This window comes from Dromiciops gliroides, chromosome 3 (assembly GCF_019393635.1).
Source record: "Dromiciops gliroides isolate mDroGli1 chromosome 3, mDroGli1.pri, whole genome shotgun sequence".
Classification (NCBI taxonomy): domain Eukaryota; kingdom Metazoa; phylum Chordata; class Mammalia; order Microbiotheria; family Microbiotheriidae; genus Dromiciops; species Dromiciops gliroides.
This window is the reverse complement of record NC_057863.1, coordinates 551,036,859-551,057,587: the sequence shown is the minus strand read 5'-3', so window position 1 is coordinate 551,057,587 and position 20,729 is coordinate 551,036,859. Positions and strand designations below refer to the sequence as shown.

Below are 20,729 nucleotides of genomic sequence, written 5' to 3'. Positions count from 1 at the left end.
CCAGCTCTTTTTTTTTTTTTTAATTAATAAAGTATTTTTTTTCCGTTACATGTAAAGATAGTTCTCAACTTTTGTTTATACAAGCTTTACAATTTCAGATTTTTCTCCCTCCCTCCCCTCCCTCCCCCCCTCCCCTAGACAGCAGGTAATCTGATATAGATTATATATATATTTATACACATAATAACATTAAACATTTCTGCATTAGTCATGTTATAAGAGAAAAAATCAGAGCAATGATGAAAAACCTCAAAATAGAAAAAAACAACAGCACCTAAAACAAAAGAAATAGTATGGTTCATTCAGCATCTATACTCCGCAGTTCTTTTTTTTCTTTTCTTGGATTTGGAGATCCTCTTCCATCACAAGTTCCCTGGAACTCTTCTGTGCCATTGCATTGGTGAGAAGAATATAGTCCATCACAGTAGGTCAACACTCAATGTTGATGATACTGTGTACAATGTTCTTCTGGTTCTGCTCATCTCACTCATCATCAGCTCACGTAAGACCCTCCAGGTTTCTCTGAACTCCTCCTGCTCATCATTTCTTACAGCACAAGAGTATTCCATTGTATTCTTATACCACAACTTGTCCAGCCATTCCCCAGTGGATGGGCATCCCCTCAACTTCCAATTCCTTGCCACCCCGTAAAGAGCAGAGAACCCAGCTCTTCTGATGCTTAGATGGAGTGTTTTTCTCTGACACGTATTCTCTTTCCCAGGCTTTTTTTCATACATGTATATCCTGTGCCTTTTGGCCAACTGGTAAATTCTTTGACATATTGAGCTTAGGTTTTTGATTTATTTTGTAGATGACTCATGGTGCCTTGTGGGTCACTACTGTCTTTCCTAGAGCAACCAACAAGCATTCATTAAGCACCTGCTCGTATAGGGAAGAGGCAGCTAGATGGCTCAGTGGATATGGCGCTAGGCCTAGAGTCAGGAAGAACTGAGTACACTCAACTAGCTGTGTGATGCTGGGCAAGTCACTTCACCTCTGATTGTCTTTTTTGCTTGATTTTGGTTTTTTGGTTTTTGGTTTTGGTGAGGCAATTGGGGTTAAGTGACTTGCCCAGGGTCACACAGCTATTAAGTGTCAAGGGTCTGAGTTTGAATTTGAACTCAGGTCCTTCTGAATCCAGGGCCGGTGCTTTATCCACTGCACCACCTAGCTGCCCCTTTGTTTTGTTTTGTTTTTTGGGGTTTTTTTGTACATGTATATGTATATGTGTGTTTGTATATAAACACACATATATGTTTTATGCATTGTGCCACCTAGCTGCCCCACCTCTGATTGTCTTAATCCATTGGAGAAGGAAATGGCAAACTACTCCAGTATTTTTACCAAGAAAACCCTATGGACAATATAGTCCACGGGGTCATAAAGAGTCGGATATGACTGAACAACTGAATAACAATGTATAGGGAACATAGATGAGGATAATGTTCCCAAATGAAGGACCTGAATTTGAATCCTGACTCTTTATTAAGCTAGTTTGCCTGGGGGGGGGGGACGGGAATTAGTATTTATATAGCTCCTACTAAGTGCTAGGCACTGTGCTTTCTGGAAATATCCTATTTGATCATCATAACAACCCTGGGAAATAGGTACTATTATTATCTCCATTTTACAATTGAGGAAACTGAGGTAGAGTTTAAATGACTTGCCCAGGTTCATACTGTTAGTGAGTGTCTGAGGCTACATTCGAATTCAGGTCTTCCTACATTCTATCCACTGAGCCACCTCACTGCCTCTAAGTATATATAACAATGAGTATAGCTAACACTCAGATGTCCAACTGACTGCTATCCCTTCCTCTCATTTAATACATGACTGGCCTACTTCTTTTTCTAGGAAATACCTGAAAGTACATTGCCATTTGCCTTTAAATTAAATTGCCTTAAATTAAAAAGTTCTCTGGGCCTCAGTTTCCTCATGTGTGAAACTGGAATGATGATAAACCCTGCTTCTGCCTCCATTGCAGGATTGTGAGAATCAAATGAAATCACGAATGTGAAATGTTTTGTAACTTCAAATTGCCATATAAAAATGAATTATTGTTGTGAGAGGTGTCCCCCTATGAATGAAGTTTTTTTTTCCCCCTGATCGTTTCCTGGCATGCTTTTGCAATACAGCTAGCTTTGGACCTGGGTATGTGGCTGAAAAAGAGGCTTTTCTTTATGAGGGGGGCTGTGCATTGTAACTTTGAGATGCTGCTTATCCGGGGTAGCATTTTCAGGATTCTAAGTAGCCCACCTAAACGTCGGACCCACAATTTTGGCTTCACTACTACTGCAATCCCGCTTCCTCGTTTGTGCTCCCTCACTTCCCTGGGGCCTCTTGAATGGTCACTCCATTAGATATCATTGACTCCCCAAACTGAGCTCCATGTTATGAATTCTTGAAACCCAGGCAGGTTGCTGAAGTTCTCAGGAAACACCCAATTCCCTTTTTCTGCTGGGAGTGAGCTGTGGAATGCCAGAGGAAATGTCCCTGCATCCTGGCAGGATGTTTGCCCTGAGAGTTACTTCCTTAACTGGACTGTCGGAAGCAGTGGTCCTGGAGCTTGGTGTGTTTATTAATTTCCCAGTGGAACCTGAAAGCACACAGTACTTTGCTTAGCAAGAACGGGGACTTTCTCCCATTCACTAAGGCCTTTCTTACTCTTGGAGGTTCTGAGTGGCAGGAACTCCTTAGACACCTGTTTGCTCATCATCGGGGTTCATTATTATATTTTTTTTCCATTTAGCCAACATCCATTAAGCACCTAGTATATGCAGATAGTGGTTTAGTAAAAGTATTGATTTGGGATTCTAAATATGAGATAAATGCTATGTGAGATTCTTCTTCATGAAGCTTTTCATGTACCTCCCTTTCCCTAACTATTTGTGCCTCTCTCCCTAATTTATCTTTTATATGGATTTATTATGTATATACTTTTGTTAGTTTTATCATGCATCCAAAATCAATGAGAAATATGATTTCACGGAACATTTGGTTGACCCCTATTGTTCGTGCTTATGATAAGTAGTTGCAGCTTATGTATCAGTATCTATTGCAAATGTTGATAGATATGTGATAGAAAATTCTATAAAAAACCAGTAAGACCCTCCAACATTTGCTTGATACTCAAGTGACTTTAATGCAAAAATGGGCATAGGTGAGAAATGTGACAAATGGTTTTTGGTGTGGGGTGTTTTTTTTGTTTGTTTGTTTTTTTGTTTTTGGTGAGGCAATTGAGGTTAAATGACTTGCCCAGGGTCACACAGCTAGTAAATGTTAAGTGTCTGAGTCCGAATTTGAACTCAAGTCCTCCGGAATCCAGGGCTGGTGCTTTATCCACTGCGCCACCTAGCTGCCCCTGGTGTGTGTGTGTTTTTTAAGTGGTTCAGGAGTAAGCGAGAGAAAGACAATACAGAAGATTTACATTTATCATCCTGAATAGTTCTTTGAGAAATGAATCATGGAAAACATCAAACCAAATCTCCCCCAAATGATGCTGATTTTTAACAGCTAGGAAGCAACCTGTTATTGTTGTGGGAATCATCCTTGAATCAAATGTCTGTGTATAGTCAGACCATTACAAACTTATTAGAAGAAAAGATCAAAAAAATTCAAAGAAATGATGGAAACATGCAATTAAAATATTCCCATTCTGACCCACTTATATGATGCTGAAGATGAGAAATGGATGGAGGAAAGGACATTGACATTGAATCATAGTAGTTTCTTGTTTAAAATAAATGATTCTAGCAGGCAGAATAAAAGAGCTTAAAAACACCTTAATCAGGAAACACTTAATTTACTTGCTACATGGATAGAAAGAGAATCCAAGAGCAATACCTATTGAGAATATAAACTCTTTGTGAGGCAGCTAGGTGGTACAGTGGATAAAGCACCAGCCCTGGATTCAGGAGGACCTGAGTTCAAATAGTGCCTCAGACACTTGACACTTACTAGCTGTGTGACCCTGGGCAAGTCACTTAACCCCCATCGCCCCACCCCACCCCCCCAAAAGAGAGAGAGAATATAAACTCTTTGGTGAAATCTTACAAAGATGATTAAAGGGACTGAGCTGAGCAGTATCACTTCAAAAAAATATCAAGAAGCAATGGGAGGAAAAAATAAAGAAAGTTTGGCTACAGTCTATGCTAAGCAAAAATCATCACAAGGGCTTTTAAGGATAAAACTGGAAGGACAACAAATAAACAAAAGATGAAAAGGATCAGCAAAGATTTTTCTAATGAATTCTTTTCACCATAAAGGAAGAGGGGAGTCATTCTATTTGGACTCTAATCACTACAGTCTCAAATTTGCTTCTTGATAAATTAGAAATGTTTCTGAAGAAAACAAAGATTGGAAACACAGCTCTACTAAAGAGGTTTATGCAGGAGGTTACAGAATTTTAACAGAACTGAAAAATTTTTTCTTAGTGTATCTGAAGGAGAGAAAGGGAGGAAAAACATGGGAGAAACACATTATTTAGCACACACAAAAGAAGACAATTGAGTAAATCCTTATAGTTCTTTGCTGCAACAACAACAACAAAAGCTGCATAAATGATTTTGTACACAGGGATCTTCTTCCTCTTTATTTTCTCTCTTTGGGACAGCAGTACTATTGCTAGGTCAAGGATATGTGTAGTTGAGTAATGTTTTTGGCCTAGTTCCAAATTGCTTTCCAGATTGAATGGATGCAACCCTATATTAATGTGCCTATCTTCCCAAAAGTACTCTTGAACTGTCACCTCTCTTTTTCTCTCCTTTATGCCAATCTGGGGCAGCTAGGTGGCGCAGTGGATAAAGAACTGGCCTTAGATTCAGGAGGACCTGAGTTCAAATTCAGCCTCAGACACTTGACACTACCTGTGTGACCCTGGGCAAGTCACTTAACCCTCACTGTCCCACCAAAAAAAAAAAAAAAAAAAAAGGAATTATCCTTTATGCCAGTCTGCTTAGTTACAAGTTAGAACCTTGATTGTTTTAACTTTTGTTTCTCAATTTTTTAGTGATTTGGAGGATTTTTTTCACAGCTATTGATAGCTTTGATTTCTTCTTTTGCAAACTGCTTGCAATCCGTTCCTTGTCAATCTTGGGTGTCAGACCACTATTATATCAGATCATAATTTGCTATAAAGGTTTTTTCCTTGCTAAGCATTTCCCTTCTAATTATAATGGCATTGATTCTGTTTTTACAAACACTTCTCAATTTTATGTTACCAGAATTGTCTGTCTTATCTATTATCTCTTCCTTTATTATAGTTAGAAAAGGTCTTTAATCTTTTGCTTCTTTAATATGATCTTTTGTTTCTAGATCACATAACCATTTGGAACTTCTCATGTTATATGGTGTGAGATATTGGTCTCTACCTAATTTCTGCCAGACCGATTTCCAATTCTTCTAGTTGGGGGTCTTTGGGTTTATCAAACATTATGTATGTTGCTATGTTTGTTTACTTCTGTATTTTGTGTATCTTATCTGTTCCATTAATTGACTCTGCTATTCTTTAACTGTTGAATGGTTCAATATCAGAAACATCCATTTCCAGGAAGTCTTCCTGACTCCATACCCCCATCACTCTATGCCACCTTTTTGATTGAAAGAACAAGGGTCCAGGAGTTGAGAAACATTTCTGTTCTGGTTTTGTCCCTGGCTTGCTGTGTGGCCTTGAGCAAGTTACTTCGTTTCTCTGAAACTGTGTGTCATCTTTTAATAAATGAAAAGTGAAACAAGATAACTTCTGAGATCCTTGATCAATTTAAGACTCTTTGAGACAAGCTGTGTGACTCTGGGAAGGTCACTTTATATCACTGAGCCTTTGAAATGAGAATGTCATCTTGGGTCTGTTCTAGCTTTAAAATTCTCTGAGATTGGTGGTGGAATGTGGCACACTTTCTTCACCTCTCCAAGATCCGGTTCCTCCTTTGTAATACAGGGGTCATCTTTGCCTATCTACCTCACTGGGTTGTGAAGAAAGCACTTAATAATAATTATTAATTTGGGGGGGGGGAGGCAATGAGGGTTAAGTGACTTGGCCAGGGTCACACAGCTAGTAAGTGTCAAGTGTCCGAGGCTGGATTTGAACTCAGGTCCTCCTGAATCCAGGGTTGGTGATTTATCCACTGCGCCACCTTTACTGTGCTCCCAAGAAAGCACTTTTTAACCTAAAAATATCACCAAAATGTTAGCTAATGTAATTTGTATTACTCAAGTCCATGATTTGGTGAATATGGAAGGACATCTCTCGGTCTTAGTTTGCTCATCTGTTGTAGGAGAGAGTCCAACAAGATAATTCCCAAAGTCCCTTTCCATTCTAAATCCTGTGAACTACATATAAACCAAACCATTTTTCGAGGACTCCTCGGGCTCCAGTATCTGATTTCCTTTTTCCTTGATCTTCCCCAGGTTTGTGCAAATGGGGGGTGCTTCTACCTCCCCCCTGCCCCAACCCTGCTTTCTTTCTAAACCCAAACCTCTGTTGGCTCTCCTCTTCCCCCCCTCCTCCACCCTCCCCTGCTCCAGTGCACTTCATCCCTGCCTGGATCTAACATAAATATTTAATCTGATCTATTTCTCTTCAGTTGGAGCTCTATTTATCTTACACTCATTCTTCCGCCTGTAGTCAGCAAAGTCAGGTCGGTCTTCGATGTTTCACACCTCTAGGGCAGAGACTAGGCCCTAGGATTTTTCTTGGGATGGTTCCCACCATGGCACCACGAGTACATCAGGCCCCTGCTTTGATTTTTAGGAGGTGCTTGGCCTTGGGCCACACTTGGCACCCAGGCATCCGGCCAATGGGAGCTTCTCTCCTATTAGTTCCCCAAGGATGCTGTAGGATGTTAGTTCTGTAGCCATGGAGCAAGCATCGGCAAGAAAGGTCAGAACTACAGAGAGACAGTGTAGTGGAAAGAATCTTAGTCTTGCAGCCCAGAGGGACCCACCTCCAGCACATAAGCTATGTGCAGGCCCTGTGCAAGGTCTTTCTGCCTCTCTGTGTCTATTTTAGCATTTATAAAATGGAGAAAATCATAGTAGCACTCCTTACCTCTTTGGGTTGTTATGAGGAAAGAGCCTTGTAAACCTTAAAATATCTTATAAATGTGAGCTGTTGCTGCTGCTGCTGCTGCTGCTGCTGCTGCTACTACTACTACTACCACCACCACTGCTACTACCACTACTACTACTACTACTACTACTACTACTACTACCACCACCACTGCTACCACTACTACTGCTACCACTACTACCACTACTACCACTGCTACCACTACTACTACTACTACTACTACTACTACTACTACTACTACTACTACTACTACTAGGTTTCTAGATGTTGTGAGATGATTTTGGTCTGTTTTATGACCCTTTCTCTTACTGACTTTTAAAAATATGATTGCTTATCCATGGAATACTGAATGTTAGACATTGAAGAAGTTTTAGCAATCCTGTTGTCTGGCCAGGTGGTGCAAGTTGATATAGCATAAGGTTCAAATACTTCAGATATGTCCAAGTCTTTTAACCTCTGCGCCTCAGTTTTTTCATCTCTAAAAAGAAGGGGCTGGACTCGGACTGGGCAGTGGAGAGAGAACTAGACTAGACTCGGAGGCCGAAAGACCTGAGTTCACATCTAAACTCAGATACTCTTACTTAGTTGTATGACTCTGGGCAAGTCAACCTCTGTCTGCTTCCGTTTCCTCATCTTTAAAATGGGGATGATAATAGCATCTACCTACTTCACAGAGTTGAAAGAATGAAATGAAATGAGATATTTGTAAAACACTTTCCAAGTCTTAGAGTGTTATATCAAGGTCCCTTCTAGCTCTAAAGCTATGATCTTTACTTTTCAAAGGAAACTGGGGAATGAGTTGCTCAGGGTCCTGGGGCTAATTGTCGGCAGAACTGGGCCCTTAGCACAACTACAGGGTGCACTGCCACGGATGGAGAAAGCTGAGGGGGAACCCTCACATTGGGCACCTTCACATCTGCAGTACTCTCTGCTTCTCACAGAAGTGTTGTTCTCCTCATTTTGGAGATGCAAAACGTGACTTGTCCAAGGTCACACATCCAGGAAGTAGCAAAGCCCAGACTTTAAAGTCTAGAACGCATTCCCTGCTCTCTCTCATTGCCTTTCTGGTCAGGAGGCAGAGAAGGTCTTTTAACCTTAGAGGCTTCTAGGAACAGCCCCGAGTTGTCTGTCGAGATTGAGCTGAAAGAAGGGGGCGGGGAAGGGGCAGCTGGTGACAAGAGGAAAAATAACACAGCCCCGACTATTGTAAGGGGATGAGGTCGCTGGGATAATGCTCCTGGGGTGTGATGAAAAGAGCTATTCTTCATTCTTGATTGTTGTCCTTCCAGGGCTTTAGCCCAGGAGGGGCCAGCCCTCTGTCCTGCTGCAGCCGGATGCTCCCGCTTCCAGCCCCAGTGCTGAATTATTCCTTATGGGACTGTGTAGGGAGGGGAGGTGGGAGGAGATCATGGCGCTGAAACAGATCTTCCTTTATGTCAATTTCCTCCCCATTGAGCCGCCTGCATCTAGAACTGGTCTTGGTCTGTTGGCAAAAACCACCTATGTGGTTGAAGGGTCTTAAGGGTTAAAATGCTGTGTGCCTGCTGAAATCAAGAACTTGCAAGGAACCATTTCAACGTGGAATGTTCTAACAGGCCCCTAGAACGTGGAAGGTAGAGCTGGGAGGACCTGCGTGACCTTTGGCAAGTCACCTGCCTTTCCAAGATTGTTTCATCATCTAAAAAATGAAGCAACTGTACTAAATGATGTCCAAAGAAGCTTCTCTCTCTGAAATAGTATGCTCTTTCTGTCTGAGATGATGCTCTGAAAGTAGAAGTGAGCTCCAGGCTGGTGATGAGTGTTAAGGCCTTTTCTCAAGGAAGCAGAACAACTGTTTGGTGTTGGTACTTTACCATGTGTAAGTAGGCTCTGGGACTACTTCCCAAAGCTCTGTTCTCATTGTGCAGATTGGGTGATCATAGCTTGGATGGCTGACTCCTGCTTGTTCCTTCAGAGTCTAGGAGTAGCTCTGAGGGATAAGATGTGTGTGTGTGTTTTCTCTAGAACATAGCTTCTATGATCCCCCTGGTATGCTTCCCCCCTGGATTATCAGTTGATATCATTTGGTTAGCCAGATTTAATTAACTTTGAGAAATGGTTATTTACTATTCCGGAATAGTCGGTACAAAACATACTCCCCAAATTGAGTGACACACTCTAACCTAAATATACAGAGAGAGTCCCTGGGGAGAACATGTCTTTAACTTAGAACATATGCGGCAAACTCATAGCTTCTACAGGCCCTTTTTCCTGAGATTCTAAAGATGTTTCCCTTACATCTGGTTGAACTTTTCTACTGGGTTTCTTGTAGGACCTTGAATCTGCTTTTTCTCTTAGAGTTCAGTCTTTCCTTGGCTCTGGATGCAGACCACCTTGCTCTCAGCTGTTTTGCAAAATTCTCTGGGCCCCTGAAGTTTACAAAGTCCTCTTCTAGCCATGGGGACATGAAGAGGAGTTCAGGGTCAAGTGATGATTCCTTCTCGAGGGTCACTCTTCTTTCTACTGCAAAACACTTGACTGAATTCTGAAGTGATGACGAATTCCCTGAACCAATCAGAAAAGACTTCCTGTCACTTCATTTTATCCAGTGACTTTCAAGGGCTGTTCTCACTTTAAGGTCTTTGATTGAATGGAGGTGTCTAGGCCTTTCTAACACCAGCTGTTTGATTGATTTAATTAAGTTGTCTTCTCACCTGTTAAAGGTCTTTATTCGACATAACATCTCATCACTTAGAGTTGAGTAATTGATAGATTCAGCGACCAACACCACACGACTCCCATTTTCTCTCCCCCCACCCCTTTTTTTCTTTTTTTGACTCTAGTGAAGGCTTATGTGAAACTTTAGGGTGGGAATAGAAAGTCTGGTGTGACATTAGCCTTTTGAAGAGACTTTGAAATGGAAATACACCTGATTTGGTGGAAGGCATATTATATTGAGTGTAAACAGACCTAGCCAGGTTCTTGTCCTGAGGCCCTCAGACAAGTTTATTTATCTGTATAGTGAGCTAATGGCTTCCCTTCCCTTTATAGGAAGTGCTAACATTCTATGTTATGAGTTATAACATGGGAGACCAGCGGGCAGAGTGTGGGAATAAATCCAGAAGTGAATCTGAAAGTACTTGCGATTGATTTTCTCACTAAATGCCAATAATTTGTACCATCCTGGTTCTTGGAGACCCTTCTCTCAGCTTGACCTCAGAGGTTAATAAAAACAGTCCCTATTTCTAATAGCATGAAGAAATTAAATGAATTTTTGAGTATGATGAGGTATTTTGGGGGTGTTTCTCCCATCCATATTTGGCCAAAGGAACACATTAATTCTTCATCCCATTATTATTTATTGAACTGTGGGTGATAGATTGTAGGAGGTAGCTCAGCTTCTTCTGGGTAAGCATGTAGGGATCTTGTAGCATGAAAAAATAAAGCCCTTTTTTGATCTGAGTCACAAGAGCTAGCTTCAACCCCAGCTCTTCCATTTAATTTCTTAGGGACCTTGGACAAATCCCTCTGAGTTTCATCTTCCTCATTTAGAAAGCAGAGTTAGGAGCAATGATTAGGATCAACTATTGGGGCAGCTAGGTGGTGCAGTGGATAGAGCACCGGCCCTGGATTCAGGAGTACCTGAGTTCAAATCTGGCCTCAGACAATTGACACTTACTAGCTGTGTGACCCTGGGTAAGTCACTTAACCCTCATTGCGCCCCCCCCCTCCCCCCCCAAAAAAGTCAACTATTATTGTGTATAGAGCAATACATGAGTAGAGGATATGAGGAACTCCTCATAATAAAACTTCAGTCCCTTTATATGTCCTCTGATCTAAGAGGCCTTTTGTGTCATGGACCCCTTTGGTTGTCTGGTGAAGCTTATGGACCCCTTCACAGGAAAATGTCTTTAAATGCTTAAAATAAAATATATGGATTTATAAAAGAAACCAAAGCTTAGTGAACATAAAAATGTCATTTCACACACTCTTCCTCCAATCTATGAAATCTATCCACAGACCACAAGTCAAAAACCCCTGATTTAGTCAGTGCCATTATTTAAACCCTCAGAGTCACTATTGCCCAAGCAGTCCCATGAGTCTTTCTGTCAGGCCTAAGGCATAATTGAGGTCAAGGCAAAGGATGGAAGGGAAGAAAAAGAGAAGAGAGTATATGTATTTAGTAATAAATATCTAGTTAAATAAAGTGAGCTAGAAGGGGGCCTTAGAGGTAGCCTTTTGTAATGGATGGCCTCAGAGTTAGGAAGAAGTAGAGGTTCAAGTCCCACACTGGACACATAAATTGGTTGGTTGACTTGTGGGCACATCCCTTATGATATTTATATATTTATCCCATAGGTAAAACTCTTGAAGGAGAAGGGAACAAGCATTCTTTAAGTACTTACTATGTGTCAGGCACTGAAAAGCTCACATAAGCAGGCTAATGAAGTTTTATTATCAGGAGTTCCTCATATCCTCTACTCATGTATTGCTCTATACACAATAATAGTTGACTTTTTTTTTTTTGGTGGGGCAATGAGGGTTAAGTGACTTTCCCAGGGTCAACAGCTAGTAAGTGTCAATTGTCTGAGGCCAGATTTGAACTCAGGTACTCCTGAATCCAGGGCCAGTGCTCTATCTGCTGCACCACCTAGCTGCCCCAATAGTTGACTTTTTGATAGCCATTTATGGTTTCAGAGTCCCTTAGTATGTGATTCTCCTGACAACTCTGTGAAGTAAGTAGCATTGTTTTTATATAACAGACTAGGAAACCAAAGTGCTGAGGACAGCAGTGACTTATGGTGAGTTAATGATAAAAGCAGGATTCAAACACAAGGTCTACAGGCTCCAAAAACCCTAAGCTTTTCCCATTACCCCCTTCTATAGACTAGCTCCTGGTTTCTTAGGAGCACTATTGAATGCACCTGTTCAGCCAATTAGGAGTAGAAGCCAGGCCTTCATAACATATCTAGTTTTTATGGACCTCTTTCTTTGGTCTAATCAATCCCATACTTTCTTTTTCTTTCTTTCTTTTTTTTTTTTAGTGAGGCAATTGGGGTTAAGTGACTTGCCCAGGGTCACATAGCCAGTAAGTGTTAAGTGTCTGAGGCTGGATTTGAACTCAGGTACTCCTGACTCCAGGGCCGGTGCTTTACCACTGCGCCATCTAGCTGCCCCCAATCCCATACTTTCAATCCCCAGGTAGGTCAAGGGAACTTGATGGGAAACCAGAACAGCCAAAATGGTGGGATGCAGCAGGACTTCTGGCTGTACTGCTGGTGATTTCCATTGTTCCAAGGTGCTTTTATAATATAAATGGCTGGATGTGAATTGTGAAATCCAGCAAAGTGCTTCTCTCCTGAGTGTTTCTTAGATTAGTTAGGTCCATCTTTAGCATTAGCGGCTAATTTGCCCCTATCACAGGACTTTTGTCATTATTTCTTATGGTTGTTTCTCCCGTGGTAATGGTAGCAGAAACCACGTTACAGGTGCTGTTCCCTGAAATGCATGGCTTCTTTTTTTTTTTTTTTTTTTTTTTTTAGGGAGGCAATTGGGGTTAAGTGACTTGCCCAGGGTCACACAGCTAGTAAGTGTCAAGTGTCTGAAGCCAGATTTGAACTCAGGTACTCCTGACTCCAGGGCCCGTGCTCTATCTACTGCGCCACCTAGCTGCCCCTAAATGCATGGCTTCTTCCTCAAGGAGGGCAGATTCTTAAGTTTGGCCAGGCTAGGAATTACACGATTCCTTGGCAAATGAGTTATCTATGCTGAGCAGATGGAGAAACTGAGGTCTAAATTATTCAGAAGTGACAAGGGTTCTTTGAGATGGTCTAGTCCAACTTCTTCCTTGATGCACAATAGGGAAATAGTAGGAATAGAGTTGGGTTTAGAATAAGGGGACACAAAATTGACATCTAGAATCTGACAGTTAATACTTATGAGATTTCAGGTATGGCAGTAGATCTCAGACCCTAGTTTTTTCATCTTAAATGATGAGAATGATTCAGATATTCTCTAAAGTACTCTCTAACTCTAACGTCTATCATCCTATGAAACTGACACCCAGGAAATATAACTTGAGCCCTTCCCTGACCCTGTCAGGTTTTTTCTTTAATTAAATTAAAATTGTTTTCAATGAACAGAAATGGATTTTCTCTCTCCTTTTCCTGTTTTCCCCCCTCCCCCAATCTTGAAAAAAGAGAAAGAAAATCTTTATAGCAAATAAGTGTAGTTAAGAAGGAAAATAGTCATTGGTCAAGTCCCACAATATCTGTCTCATCCTGCACCCTGAATCCATCACCTCTCTTGGGGATGGGGATAAATATAGAATCACTGACTTTCTGGAATGGTGGCTGGTCATTGCATTGATTGGAGTTGTTAAGTCTTTCATTGTCTTTTCTGTTGTTGTTGCTACTTTATATTCTGGTTCTACTCACTTCTCTCTGCATCAAGTCATATAGATCCCCCTGGGTTTCTCTGAAACCATCCTTTTCATCATTTCTTTTTTTTTTTTTTAATTTTTTGTTCCTTTTCATCATTTCTTATGACATGATTGAACTTCGTTATAGTCAGTCACTCCTTAATTGATGGTCACCCTATTAGTTCCATGTTCTTTGTCACTTCAAAAAGCTGTTATAAATTTTGTTGTTCATATGGATACTCCATGGTCATTTTACATAAGGAGGGGATATATAATGCCCACTTTATATAGTGGCAGGCACTGTGCTTTGTACTTTTTTACAAATATTATCTCATTTGCTCCCCACAGGCACCCTTCAAAGAAGTAGGTTAAATTATTATCCCCATTTTACAGTTGAAGAAACTTAAGACAAACAGAGGTTAAGTGACTTGCCTAGGGTCACCCAGATAGTATGTGTCTGAGGACAGATTTGAACTAGCATCTTCCTGCTTCCAGGCAGCTTCATCAGCTACCTCTAGGAAGATATTGCAAGCCCAAAGATTGCTCAGGGTTACACAGGGAGTTCGTGGTAGATATAGTTCTGGAACCCAGGTCTCTTGACTCCTGTGTGCTTTGCACCATCCAACTAAGAGGAGCCTTTAAATTAATGTGTATTCTTAGAAATGTGCTGTCCAGAACAGGAGAGGTAATAACTCTGTTGTCCTGTACCCTGGTCAGACCACAGAGGGAATATTATGTTCAGATCTTGGCATCACCTTTTCAGAGAGATAAACCAAAGCTTATCTTAGGATGGAGAGGCATGCCATAGGAGGATCACTTGAAGGAACTGGGGGACCACTTGGCTGGATTTTACTTGCTATCTAGCCATGTATTATGTTTTTTGGTTTTTGGTTTTTTTTGCGGGGCAATGGGGGTTAAGTGACTTGCCCACGGTCACACAGCTAGTAAGTGTCAAGTATCTGGGGCCGGATTTGAACTCAGGTCCTGCTGAATCCAGGGCCGGTGCTTTATCCACTGCACCATCTAGCTGCCCCCTAGCCATGTATTATGAAAGTGCCCTGAGACAAGTGCAACATGGACAGTACAGCCTGGGGTCCTGCTGTGCCTCATCCCTTCTGCTGCCTCACAGGGAATAGAAACATCCAAGCACAGGTGAGATGATGGTAGCTGAGACTGCTGCTCAGCTAGAGGTTGGTATGGATGGAAAGTGCCCCACCAGCCTTCAAGTGCTATGTCAATGTCAGGTATTGTTGGTTTTCTTTTTGGGGAGAGAAGATAAGGGGAGACTGGAGAACTGTCCTTCAGAATCTGAAATGGTGTCTTAGAGAGTAAGGGTTACGTTTATTCTGCTGGGCCCCAAATACAGAGAGCCAGATTTTGCTTCATGATAAAGGTAGGACTTCCTAACAGTCAGACAATGAAATAGGTTGTTTTGGAAGGTCATGAGCTCCCCTATATGGAAAAAGCATTGGTTCTGGAGTCAGAGAATCTAGGTTCAAAATCCTGTCTCTGATGCTTATTACCCATAAGTCCCTTAGCCTCCGTGGGTGTCAGTAACTTCATCTATAAAATGAGAGAGCTAGCCTTGGCCTCCGAGGTCCCTGATAGATCTGTGGCTACCATCCCAAGATTTTTTTTCTGAGGGAGGATGCCTGCTTAGGTCCAGATTAGAGAAGATGACCCCTAAGGGTTCTTCTAGTTCTCTGATGCTCTGCCTCTATGTTAGAATTCCAGGCCACTTGGCCCCTCCCTTGCGTCCAGCCTTCCCCATCCCATTCCCAAGAGCATAACAGGGCCCAGAATCTGAAGGGTAGTAAAAGACAGGGACCCGCCATGCTCCAGAGGTTATTCCCATGCAAATGGAGATTTATCGTTGGTGCCCAGGCTTCTATTAATACTCCTTCGACCATGAGCTAAATTTAAAACTTCTATTCTTGTTCGTGTGTTCTTGGGCCACATCCTGATCCCCATCGGCTCACCAAACACTTCCATTTGGGGTTTCACACTATAATACTGAATTATCACACTTGTGCAGTATTTTACAGTTAGAAAGGCCTTTTGCATGAATTATTTAATCATTTTTCCCCTTCCAGAAACCCCACAGGGGAAGCAGAACACAAATTAGTCCCCCTCCCCTCCCTCCTTTTTTTTTGGTAGTTGAGGAAACTGAGTCACAGAGAGGTAAAGTGAATTGCCGTGGTCACCCATGTAGCAGGGAGCAGAGTTGAGATCTGAACCTTGGTTCAGATTGCCTCCATTCTTTCTGCTTCCCTGCCTCCTCTAATAGATGCCACAGTCTTAGCCAATGTGGACTCTTTTCAGGAGATGATAGGATCAAAGAGAGGCTGCACAGGGGAATGGAAAGGACACTGGTCCTTGAGTGCAGAGACCTGGCTGTGAATTCTGCCCCTCTCCAGTGCATGAGCATAGCTTCTATCATGGTTTATAAAACGGGAACCATGACCCTTATATTCTATCTCGGGGTTGTGGGGAAAGCATTTTGGAAACTTTAAAACTCTACCATGGTGAGAATCTTTTTGGTGATTAGAAGAGTGCCCTTCCCCGGCTTGTCTTCAAAGTCTGACCCCCTGGAAGCCCATTTCTATTCTGAGCCAGTCCTAAGTCCTGACTTCAGTCACTGTTTAGGTTCAGGTCAGAACCCTTCCATGAAAGCATCCAGGGAGGGCAACTAGGGGAATTAAGGGTCTTGAAATCACTGTGTTCAAGGATTTGAAGGGCTGTCACATGTAGGAGGAACCAGGACCGAGTGGGCAAAACCAGGAGCAATGAGTGAAAACTACAAAGAGGGGAATTGAGGCTGGATGTCAGGGCTAATTCCTAAATAATTAGAATTGTCCGAAAGTACAGCAGACTGCCCTGGAAATCTTTGAGCAGAGACCCAGTGACCTCTTGTTGAATGTGTTATATTAGGAATTCCTTTCATGTACAGGTCCCTCTGAACTCTCAAATTCTGTGATTCTGACTTGGTTGACTGTTTTCAAAAGATAAGGCTGAAAAAGTCATCACCATATGGCTTACCTGGTGATGAGCCTCTGAACTATGGATGATAATCATGTGATCCATTACTGGGGCCATATTGGAAGGCTTTCCGTCTGCAAAGGACCTGCCAAACAAAGCCTGTGTGCCCTGCTGAAGGTGAGTCACTTCAGCCTCACAGAGAGGGAACTTCGGGAAGGTTGTTCTCCCCAGCTCACTTTTACATATTCCTTTGTAACTTAAAAAAACACCTTCCGCATCCCCATCTTGTAAACAAGGTAGAAGTCACAGAGTGACAGAGTGGAAAGAGTTCTGGATCCAGATTCCAATCCCACCTGGGTGACTTAATGACCGGGATGATCTGAACCTCATCACTCTCATCTGTAAAAGGATGGACTTGGACTAGATGATCTCTTGAGTCTCTTATTTTAATCTCTCTCTCTCCCTCCTTCTCTCTCCCTCCCTCCCTCCTTCCCTCCCTCCCCTTTTTCCCTCTCCCCTCTCCTGCAAAGAGCTTGGAATGTCTACCAAAGCAGATTCCACTCCCTGGATCAACTCTTGGGAGAAACTCCCCAGAAGGCTTTAGGGTTCTGGTGGAGGGGATATTTGTGTGTGTGACCTCAAACAGCCAAACTAGGACCAGTTCTGTTCAGCAAACACTTACTAAGCAAAGGGTTGGGGTCAGGGAAGGGCCACAAGAAAGATTTTGACTTGATTATAATAGAAGCCTTTCCAATAATTAAAAACAACAACAACAATGGAAGGGACTGTTTTCCTGAGGGAATAAATCAATGTGCCATCACTAGAAGGATTCTAAAAGAAGTTGGCTGACCATTTATTGGGAATGTTGGAGAAGGTCAAATTAGAATGCTTTATGACATCACAGAAGCATCGAGTTGGAAGGGGTCTTAGAAGTCATCTAGGCCCACACCCTGCCTCATTTAGCCATGCCAATAAATATTAAATGAAGCCTTAGCTTTAAGCAGGGAATCGACCTTTTTGTGTGTCATACAGCCTGAAGAAGCCTCTAACTATTCTCTTCCCCCCCTCCCCAGCTCTTCTCTGAATAATGTTTTTAAGTGCAAAAAGTAAGATTCACAGGATTACAAAGGAAAAGAATTATATCGAAATACAGTTATCAAAATATTTAATTAAAAAAAAAACAGCACAAGTTAAGAACCTTTGGCGGCCAGTAGTATGAGAACAAACTTCGTCAATAATTTAGGGCAGTCTTAGCCTGGTCACCAGCTTCCATTTTGGTGGAGGGTTGCATGGGGAGATTCTGGTCCCCGTCATGTGAGCTTTAGTGAGTGCTTCATGAAAGGGAGCCAGTAGTGGGATGCTAGGCACCTAATGGGGTGAGGACAGCTGAGTTCTGGTCTGAGTGCTGGCATTGTGTGACCTGGGCCACATATCTTAACCTTTCAGGGTTTCATCTACAAAGTGAGAGGCTTATTTAGTCTGGATTCTTCCTTAAGGTCCCTTCCGGCTCTGCTGTTTTATGGTCTCTAGTCCTAGTTGTAGCCTGGTTAGTGTTCCAGCATCATACATCTAAGTGGGTCAGCCTGGGGGTCGCTCACTAATGTATTGTTCCGTGTGTCTCTAATAAATTAAACATCGGGGAGGAGGGATGGCCTCTGTATGGGAATGCTTTTCAAATATTGATACCGAGGCAACTGGATCGATGAGGATGAGGCCCGGAGGGATGCATGTCCCACTGACCTGGGGCACCTGGGCTCATCTTCCCAATTAGATTCTGCCTCTTCTCCCTTCTTGCTGTGACTTTGATTTCAATTTATGCCGGGATGGCAGGTCTAGTGATAATTCAGCTCCACAATTTTATTATGTGCCAGACCCCGTGAAGGGCTTTAGAGATGCAAAGAAAAAAGAGGACAGCCCCTGCCTGCGAAGACATCATGGGGACAGCCTCTGCCTGTCTTCATTTGATTGGGGGTGGGGGTGGGGTGACCCAGGCATTAGCTGCCTCATTCCGTAGGTAAAAGAACTGAGATCCAGAGAGGTATTACAGGCCGTACAGCTGTAAATCCACAAACCAGTTTTCCCGACTCCTAATTCAATGCGATTCATACCAGCACCATGCTTTCTATCCTGGGCGGAAGAAGGCAGGGCTAGGTAGGCCCTGGCTGTTTATGGTGAATGTAGAATGTTGGAGCTTGGCATGCCCTGGGAGATAATCTAGGCCTACCTAGATCTTCATCTTTCTGCAGATGAAGAAACTGAGGCAAGTATTGCTTCATCTCAGGCAAACGATCATTCATCAAGCAACATTTTTGGTGAGGCAATTGGGGTTAAGTGACTTGCCCAGGGTCACACAGCTAGTAAGTTGTCAAGTGTCTGAGGTCAGATTTGAACTCAGGTCCTCCTGACTCCAGGGCCGGTGCTTTATCCACTGTGCCACCTAGCTGCCCCATCACGTGATTTTTATGTGTCTGAATGTGACAGCTTGTAGAGGTGGAATACAAAAGGACAACGACAGAATCCCAGACCTGGAAGGAACCTGTCAGAAATGGAAGAGAACGGAGTGTGGTCTTCACCATGAGGATGTGGCTTCTGGAGGCCCCCCCCCCCCTTTCCTTGTATTCCCAGCACTTAATGGTTGCTTAATAGATGCTTATTGACTTATTTCCCTCAAGGAGAAAGAGACTTACTTGAAGCTGTAGAACAACTTAGTGGCCAGGCTGGGGCTAGAATTCAAAGTTTAAAGATTAATGGGATGTCTTGGGATCCTGGATGGAGAGTGAAAAGGAACCTCAGAGGTCATCTAGTTCAACCCCATCAAAACGGTACAGGTCGGGGGCAGCTAGGTGGCGCAGTGGATAGAGCACCGGCCCTGGATTCAGGAGGACCTGAGTTCAAATCCGACCTAAGACACTTAACACTTACTAGCTGTGTGACCCTGGGCAAGTCACTTAACCCCAATTGCCTCACTAAAAAAAAAAATATTTGGAGGGAAAAAAAAAAGGGACAGGTCCTTAGAGATTATCTATCTATTCCAACTCCCTTGTTTTCCAGATTGGGAAGCTCAGCTGATGATGATGGTGACGATGACCTCTATTTTACAGTGCTTTAAGGCTTGCAAAGTGCTTTCCACATATCTGATCTTCACAACATTTCTTGCCTCTCCCCCCATTTTTCCCCTCACATGTCCAAATTCAGGCCCTCTCATTTCTACTAATATGATCATTTCCTCATTGGTCTTCCTTCCAGTCTGTCTGTGCTCTCAGTTGCCAAAAATCATCTTTCTTTATTGAGGTGTTATTGGTATCATTCCCATTTTACAGATGAAGAAATTGAGGCTGTAGAAGGTTAAGTGACTTGCTCAGGATAAGAGCTGGTAAGCATTTGAGGCAGGCAGCATTCCAGCTCAGGTCTTCCTGAACTCAAGCCTGGCATCTCAGGCCTCCTTTCCTTGTAGTTCAACATTCTTTGCATTGTATGAAGTTACTTGATGAAGTCCACATTTTAAGATGTCCCGCTGGGTGCATAAAATGGCCCAGAGAGAGGAGATCTGAAGCTGAGGAGCCATTGGTGGCAGGGAGGGTCTGAAGGAGGCTTCATCTCGGGGGCAGGGCCTGGGGACTGATTAGATAGAGAGAATAACAAGAAATGCTGCCTTGCAGGTTTGCCTGAAGGCAGGGAGGCAGACTGAAAAACAAGCTTGGAGAAAGCAAGGCCAGTAGTGGAGGGAGTACTGGATTGGGAGCCTCAGGACCCGAATTCAAATCCCACCCACCACAATCTGTAGGTGTTGGCACACTAAGACCAAGACTATGTAGGAATGGGCCCTTGCTATTCCCTGAATTTGTCTCCACTCCACCTCAGACTCTTCCAATCCTGAGCTTCCTCCTTCAAGGCAGAGAGAGGTGCTGCCTTCCCTGACACCCCTAGTTGTGTTTGCTCCCTCCTTGCTCAGATGATTATATACTTACTTATCTGTCTATAGTAAAATGTAAGCTCTTTGTGGCCAGGAACTGGTTTTTTTCTTTTTTCTTTTTAAAAAATTTCTCCAGTACCTAGTTCATAATGGGCACTTGCTAAAATGCCTGTTCAGTCGGCTTCTAGCTAATTAAATCCTGATTATACCTATATGGAAATGGAGCCCTAGTCCCACAAAAGCTAGGAAGAAGGGGAGGTACCTGCCTTTGAAACTTTGTAAGAGTTCAATTCAAGGGTGGAAGCAAAAGCTAACCAGACAACCTGTCCCCAGAAATGACTTTCTGCTCCACCTTCAGAAGCTGTTGCATT

General features: G+C 42.7%; 1 protein-coding gene across 2 annotated transcripts in view; it reads left to right on the top strand.

Annotated features, from left to right (window-relative positions):
• GAB2 (GRB2 associated binding protein 2) overlaps window positions 1-20,729 on the top strand; it is a 251,707-nt gene that overhangs the window by 104,866 nt on the left and 126,112 nt on the right. Inside the window, exon 1 of one of the 2 annotated variants that reach the window (XM_043993204.1) lies at window positions 8,832-8,924. The exons of the other annotated variant lie outside the window; for it this stretch is intronic. The gene's annotated coding sequence lies outside the window, so the exon portion shown is untranslated. Of the gene's footprint in view, window positions 1-8,831; window positions 8,925-20,729 lie in introns of those variants that run through there. 2 annotated transcript variants of the gene reach the window in all.